Below are 7,974 nucleotides of genomic sequence, written 5' to 3'. Positions count from 1 at the left end.
TTCAGGCGGGATAGACAGAAGGGAAAAGGAGGTGGGGTAGCGTTACTGGTTAGAGAGGAGATTAAAGCAGTGGAAAGGAAGGACATTAGCTTGGTGGAAGTGGAATCGATATGGGTAGAGCTACGAAACACTAAGGGGCAGAAAACGCTAGTGGGAGTTGTGTACAGGCCACCTAACAGCAGTAGGGAGGTTGGGGATGGCATCAAGCAGGAAATTAGAAATGCATGCACTAAAGGCGCAGCAGTTATAATGGGTGACTTCAATCTACATATAGATTGGGTGAACCAAACTGGCAGGGGTGCTGAGGAAGAAGATTTCTTGGAATGTTTGAGAGATGGTTTTCTAAACCAACATGTCGAGGAACCAACGAGAGAACAGGCCATTCTAGACTGGGTATTGAGTAATGAGGAAGGGTTAGTTAGCAGTCTTGTTGTGCGAGGCCCCTTGGGCAAGAGTGATCATAATATGGTAGAGTTCTTCATTAGGATGGAGAGTGACAAAGTCGATACAGAAACAAGTGTTCTGAACTTAAAGAAAGGTAACTTTGAGGGTATGAGGCGTGAATTGTCCAAGATAGACTGGCGATTGATGCTGAAAGGGTTGACGGTGGACATGCAATGGAAGGCATTTAAAGGTCGCATGGATGAACTACAACAAGTGTTCATCCCAGTTTGGCAAAAGAACAAACCAGGAAAGGTAGTGCATCCGTGGCTAACAAGGGAAATCAAGGATAGTATTAAAACAAAAGATGAAGCATACAGATTAGCCAGAAAAAGTAGCATACCAGAGGACTGGGAGAAATTCAGAGTCCAGCAGAGGAGGACAAAGGGCTTAATTAGGAAAGGGAAAATAGATTATGAGGGAAAACTGGCAAGGAACATAAAAACAGACTGCAAAAGCTTTTATAGATATGTCAAGAGAAAAAGATTAGTTAAGGCAAATGTAGGTCCCTTGCAGTCGGAAACAGGTGAATTGATCATAGGGAACAAGGAGATGGCAGACCAATTGAACAAATACTTTGGTTCTGTCTTCACTAAGGAAGACATAAACCGTCTGCCGGAAATAGCGGGGGACCGGGGGTCTAAAGAGATGGAGGAACTGAGGGAAATCCAGGTTAGTCGGGAAGTGGTGTTAGGTAAATTAAATGGATTAAAGGCAGATAAATCCCCAGGGCCAGATAGGCTGCATCCCAGAGTGCTTAAGGAAGTAGCCTCAGAAATAGTGGATGCATTAGTGATAATTTTTCAAAACTCTTTAGATTCTGGAGTAGTTCCTGAGGACTGGAGGGTAGCTAATGTAACCCCACTTTTTAAAAAGGGAGGGAGAGAAAACGGGGAATTATAGACCAGTTAGCCTAACATCGGTAGTGGGGAAAATGCTAGAGTCAGTTATTAAAGATGTGATAGCATTACATTTGGAAAGTGGTGAAATCATCGGACAAAGTCAGCATGGATTTACCAAAGGCAAATCATGTCTGACGAATCTTATAGAATTTTTCAAGGATGTAACTAGTAGAGTGGATAAGGGAGAACCAGTCGATGTGTTATATCTGGACTTTCAGAAGGCCTTCGACAAGGTCCCACATAGGAGATTGGTGTACAAACTTAAAGCACACGGTATTGAGGGTTCAGTGTTGAGGTGGATAGAAAATTGGTTGGCGGACAGGAAGCAAAGAGTAGGAATAAACGGGTCCTTTTCGGAATGGCAGGCAGTGACTAGTGGGGTACTACAAGGCTCAGTGCTGGGACCCCAGTTATTTACAGTGTATATTAATGATTTGGACGAGGGAATTGAATCCAACATCTCTAAGTTTGCGGATGACACGAAGCTGGGTGGCAGTGTTAGCTGCGAGGAGGATGCTAGGAGGCTGCAGAGTGACTTGGATAGATTAGGCGAGTGGGCAAATGCATGGCAGATGCAATATAATGTGGATAAATGTGAGGTTATCCACTTTGGCGGCAAGAACAGGACAGCAGAGTATTACCTGAATGGTGACCGATTGGGAGAAGGGGAGATGCAACGTGACCTGGGTGTCATGGTGCACCAGTCATTGAAAGCAAGCATGCAGGTGCAGCAGGCAGTGAAGAAAGCGAATGGTATGTTGGCATTCATAGCAAGAGGATTTGAGTTTAGGAGCAGGGAGGTTCTGCTGCAGTTGTACAGGGCCTTGGTGAGACCGCACCTGGAGTATTGTGTGCAGTTTTGGTCTCCTAACCTGAGGAAAGACGTTCTTGCCTTAGAGGGAGTACAGAGAAGGTTCACCAGATTGATCCCTGGGATGGCGGGACTTACATATGAGGAAAGACTAGATAGACTGGGCTTGTACTCGCTGGAATTTAGAAGACTGAGGGGGGATCTTATAGAAACATATAAAATTCTTAAGGGGTTGGAGAGGCTAGATGCGGGAAGATTGTTCCCGATGTTGGGGGAGTCCAGAACCAGGGGTCACAGCTTAAGGATAAGGGGGAAGTCTTTTAGGACCGAGATGAGAAAACATTTCTTCACACAGAGAGTGGTGAGTCTGTGGAATTCTCTGCCACAGAAGGTAGTTGAGGCCAGTTCATTGGCTATATTTAAGAGGGAGTTAGATGTGGCCCTTTTTGCTAAAGGGATCAGGGGGTATGGAGAGAAGGCAGGTACAGGCTACTGAGCTGAATGATCAGCCATGATCATATTGAATGGCGGTGCAGGCTCGAAGGGCCGAATGGCCTACTCCTGCACCTATTTTCTATGTTTCTATGTTTCTAAGATGAACTGCGATTTTTAGTGGCTGATAAACTGAGCTAGAATCAAAATCAGTAACAGAATGTAAAGTTCCACACTCAATGGTTGGAGATGTTCAGCAAATGGAAACGCGTGACAAAGTTCCTTGCATTCTGTGTGGGGGTGGATTATATTTTAAATTGGTGCCCATGTTTAAAGTGCTGTAACCATGGAAACACCTGCACTGATCAACATTCCAAGTAGTTAGAGAATGAGCTACTAATGGCCATTGCATGGGATAAGATTAACAATCACCAGGTGAGGCCCGGGTTAGTGGCTCAAAGTTCAAGGCAAGTCAGTAAGTTAAACCTGTAGACCCTTAGTCACAGCTGACTACCAAAAATAGCAAACATCACATGGCTAAGGAATTTCACACTCTGATCTAAATTCCATGGTATGAGGTTATTCACATCAGCCATCCAGAACCACTTTTCTGCACAGTTGGTGTCTCAATTTTACTAAAAACATTCATCACTGACATGAAAATGTGTCACCCAACTAACAGCTTGCAATGGGCCAGCACATCTGGATAAAGGAAACAGAAGCACTCAGAATAGGACCAAGTGGAAGTCCTGGTCCACAGCACAGTGAAAGTGAATGGTTAATAACTTGGACATATTTTACCCTTTACATTGGGAAACAATGCAATATGGTTAGCATGAATAATAATACTGCAAAATTGGAAAGAACGAGAGATGATTCCTCAAGAGAATTAAAATAGGTGTAATAGATGAGACAAGAGACGGTAGAATCTGGAACACCAAACAATCTTCTGGGGGAACTCAGTGGTGTTGAGCAGCATCTCTGGAGGGAACTGGACAGTTGACATTTCAGAAGCCAAGATGAAGGTTCCCAAATTTGAATCGTGACTATCCATTTCCCTCCACAGATACTGGTCAACCTGTAGTTGCTCCAGAAGTTTGTGAAATGGTTGGGGCTGAATGCTCTTCTAGAGTCACAAGTGTTTTATTGTCATATGTCCCAGATAGAACAATTAAATTCTTCTACAGTGAGATATAAAGGGAAAAAAACAGGAAATTAATTAGTATCTGTGGGAAAGAGAAACCGATGTTTCAAGTTGCTGACTCTTTGTTAGAACTGGGAAAGATGAGAAAAAAAGATAAAGTTTCTAAGAAGATGGAACAGAAGGATAGGTTAAAAAGAATATGTGACATGGTGAGACCAGATCAAATGGGTTAATGTGGCAAGTTGATTATACTTATTTGTGTGTGTTGCTTATAGCAAGACTTTGGGACATGCTCAGCAGGTCAGGTGAACTAATAGAGAGTAAAACTGTGCCAAAATCACAGGTGGATAATTTTCAGCAGAAATGACCAATACTGATAAAGACAGTAAACCAAGTTACCTAAAGCTGGAGAACTCAACGAAGAATCTAAAAGGCTGCAACATGCTCAGACAAAAGAAGAGTTGTAATTCCTACAAGCTGACCCCTAAGCTGGAAGAAGTGCAAGTGAGTCATTGCTTCACCTGGAAAGACTACTTGGGTCTCTGGAAAATTGGAAGGGAAGGGATGAAAGGACGGTATTGCATCTCCTGTGAAAATGAATGGGAAACGGGTTAGACCTATGTTTTCCGTTATAGTAGATAATGGGTGGCCGATTAGGAATCTGTACTTGGGTAAGGCATACATAATATTAAATGCATCCATAAATATGCTTGTTGGGGCACAAGCATCCACAGGAGAAAGCTATAGTGACTGTTGTCACCAAGTAACACAGATAATATCCCATGACTGCAAACCCACATGGGATGAGACAGTAAAATATTAACTCTCACCAGGTCTCCGGACTTTAAATCAGACCTATCTCCTTGTTGCTGCTTTTGTGTCTGGTCTTGCTCTCTCTTGGACATGGCTTTCACTGAGGCTTGATCTAATAGAATATGCAGACCCATTTCTCCCTGTTGTGACTGGCTAGCCGGTTGATCAACAGAAATCTCCAACATCTGCTCTCCATTCTGAACCACAGCAGCAACATTCTTTCAAAAAAAAAACACAGACCAACGGAAAATTAGCAAACACAGCATTGTCCATAATCACCCCTGCCCCCATATCCGGCCCTTAAACATTGTCAGACTTCCCCTGAAGGCCATCAATCAATACCCGACACTCCCTTTGCCCTGGTTATATATTCTGACAGCAAGATTGGCTAAAATTCCTATCATTTACACTGCATCAACTCTAAAGCCTTTAAAGGGTTCGGTGCTCAGAGCTGCTCACTGATTGTGGATGATCAGCCATGATCACAATGAATGGTGGTGCTGGCTCGAAGGGCCGAATGGCCTCCTGCTATTTTCTATGTAATTTGGAATTCTTGGCAACAGAAGGCAGTTGAGTTGGATATAGGTCTTAGGGCTAATGGACTCAAGGGATATGGGAAGAAAGCAGGAATGGGGTACTGATTTTGGATGATCAGCCATGATCATATTGAATGATGGTGTTGACTCAAAGGGCTGAATGGCCTACTCCTGCACCTATTTTCTATGGCTCTATATTGAAATTCATTAGTCATGATTTTTCTGTTCACTTCATCTATTTGCCCTTCCGTATATGTTGTTAATCATCCTGTGATTAACTTCAGTCATTGATAGTTATAATCAACACTTGTGACAACATGTAGATGTTGGTGGACCTCAGCCAGTTACATCTGGCCACCTTGAACATCTGTCAAGAAAATAGTTCACAATTTCTCCCACTATTTGTATATTACAAATCTTAACCATCTAGGTGAAGAAATTTGGCCAGATGTAACTGGCTGGGGTCTGGCAATTTGGGCAGTAACTAAAAACCAGAAACTTAAAAATTATTGACAAGTAACATAAAAATGGTTTCTGGTTTTTAGTTACTGCCCAAATTGCCAGAACATATAATTGCAAAACCACTCATAATTTTGAGTCGCTCTTTACAGTCTCCCCTGACTTCCTCTGGATCCACCAAATTCTCAGTTTTATGGGTAGACTGTGGTGATGTAAAAACAAGATATCCTGGAAATATTTGACAGGTCAGGCAGTGGACAGTGAAACAGGTAATGGTTCAGGTCAGGGACACCTCACACCCGAGCTGGGCAAGTGAGGAAAACATGTTAGTTTTCAGCAAGAGTGGAGGGATGGGAAGAACATAGGAATTGCAACTTAATATGTTTGTAAATAATTTATTGAAAGAATAATTTAATATAGGTTGTTAGTTGTTAGTAGTATGGGTTTGTTATTTATTTTTGGAAGGCGTGAGTGAATACCTTTAAGAGCTACATGGTATAACTAGATGTTTTGTTGTACCAGCTGCTGTTCAATATTATCTGCGTTCAATGACGTGTTGAGAGAGCAGCTGAGTGGAGGAGCAGCATGGTAGGTTTAAAAACCAGCTGGTGGCATCCCAGAATGACTGCTCCTTGTGGTGTACAAAAGGAAGGCAGGTAATAGCAGAGTGGCCTATTGGGAGTGGGTATGTTGGGACAGGCTGTGTGTTGAAGTTAAGTGCTTTGTTGAGGGTAAGTGTTGAGACTTTGGCAAGGAGGATGAAGGTTAAATAAGGTGAGGTCTTTTTTTTCCACAAGTTCCTCCAGTGGTAGTACAGAAAGAAATGACAGTTAGACCATTGGTGCGGTCCTCCTGCAGGATGTTGGAAGTCAGGGAGACTTCCTGTGTTCCTGAGGACCACACCTGTGGGGAGTATGCAGCTCCTGACTGGCTGCCTGAGGCAACTGGAGCAGTGGCTGGTGACCGAGAGTGTCGTAGATAGGAGTTATAGAGAGATGGTCACACCTAAGGTGCAGCCAGAAAGTAAATGGGTCACTCAGATAAGGGAGTAGGTAGAGAGTGCAGGAATCCCCTCTGACCATTCCCTTGAAAACAAATATACCCTTTTGGAGTGATGACCTTTCAGGAGAGAGCAGCAGCAGCGGCAGCGGCAGTGAACCTGGATTTGAGGCACAGCGAGGAAGAGTAAAGTAATGCAGAGCAATATCAGTCGGAGGCTAATTAGGTGAATGATTCTGTGACCACAAACAGGATTCCAGGATGGTGTGGGGCCTCCTTGGAGTCAGGGTCCAGGATGTCTTGAAGCGGATGCAGAACATTCTCAAGGAGGAGGGGGAGCAGCCAGAAGTCTCAAGGAGGAGAGTGAGCAGCTGAAGTTTGAATGTAAGGGGAAAGTATAAAGTCATTGGCAAGGCCCTTAACAAGATTGATGTACAAAGGATCTTGAACTCCAAGCCCATAGCTCGCTGAAAGTGGCAACACAATAGATAAAGTGGTAAAGAAGGTATGCTTGCCTTCATTAGTCTGGGCATTGTGTATAAGAGTCAGGAAGTCATGTTGCAGCTTTATAGGACTTTAATTCTGCTGCATTTGTGTTCAGTTCTGGTTGCACCGATACAGGAAGGACATGGAGGCTTGAGAGGCTGCAGTAAAAGTTTACCAGAATGTTGCCTGGATTAGAGGGTATTAGCTACAAAGAGAGGTTGGCCAAATTTGGATTGTTTTCTCTGGTACATCAGACATTGAGGGGAGACAGGATAGGTATATAAAGTTACGTGAGGCATAGATAGGGTAGGTAGTCTGAATGTTTTCCCAGGGTGGAAATGTCAAAGGCTAGAGGGTATAGCTTTAAGGTGAGAGGTTCAAAGTCTAAAGGAGATTTGCAAAATTCTTTCACACAGAGAGTGGTGGGTGGTGCCTGGAAAGCACTACCGGGTGTGATAGTGGAAGTGCATGGATACATGCAGGGAAATGGAAGGATATGGATCATGTGCAGGCAGAGATTAGTTTACCTTGGCATCCTGTTCGGCAAGGACATTGTGAGCAGAATGGCCTGTTATGTTGATTAAGTAGACCTATCTATGTTGTTTGGTTTGCCAAATTGCAATATAAAAAATGTCCATGGATGCTTCGGTGATGTTCTCTATAGACTGACAGTTTGAACACCAAACAATATCATCCCATTTTCCATTGCAGTAGAACATTGCGAAGCTGGCCAAGGAAATATTTATTGAGGAAGGCACCACATCCCAACTTCTGTTTGAGCATCCTACTTGTTGTAAGACAACGGGAGACAACCGAAAGAAGGCAGATGATGGCAACAGATGTACGACCTGCCAACAATAAGGGATCAGATACCTTGGATGAAGGCCACACCAGATATGGGAGCAGGATGTGGCGATTTGATTCCTACCATAACCTAGATCATATGATGTT

Source organism: Rhinoraja longicauda, chromosome 23, assembly GCF_053455715.1.
Source record: "Rhinoraja longicauda isolate Sanriku21f chromosome 23, sRhiLon1.1, whole genome shotgun sequence".
Classification (NCBI taxonomy): Eukaryota; Metazoa; Chordata; class Chondrichthyes; order Rajiformes; family Arhynchobatidae; genus Rhinoraja; species Rhinoraja longicauda.
Note: the sequence above shows the minus strand (reverse complement) of the source record.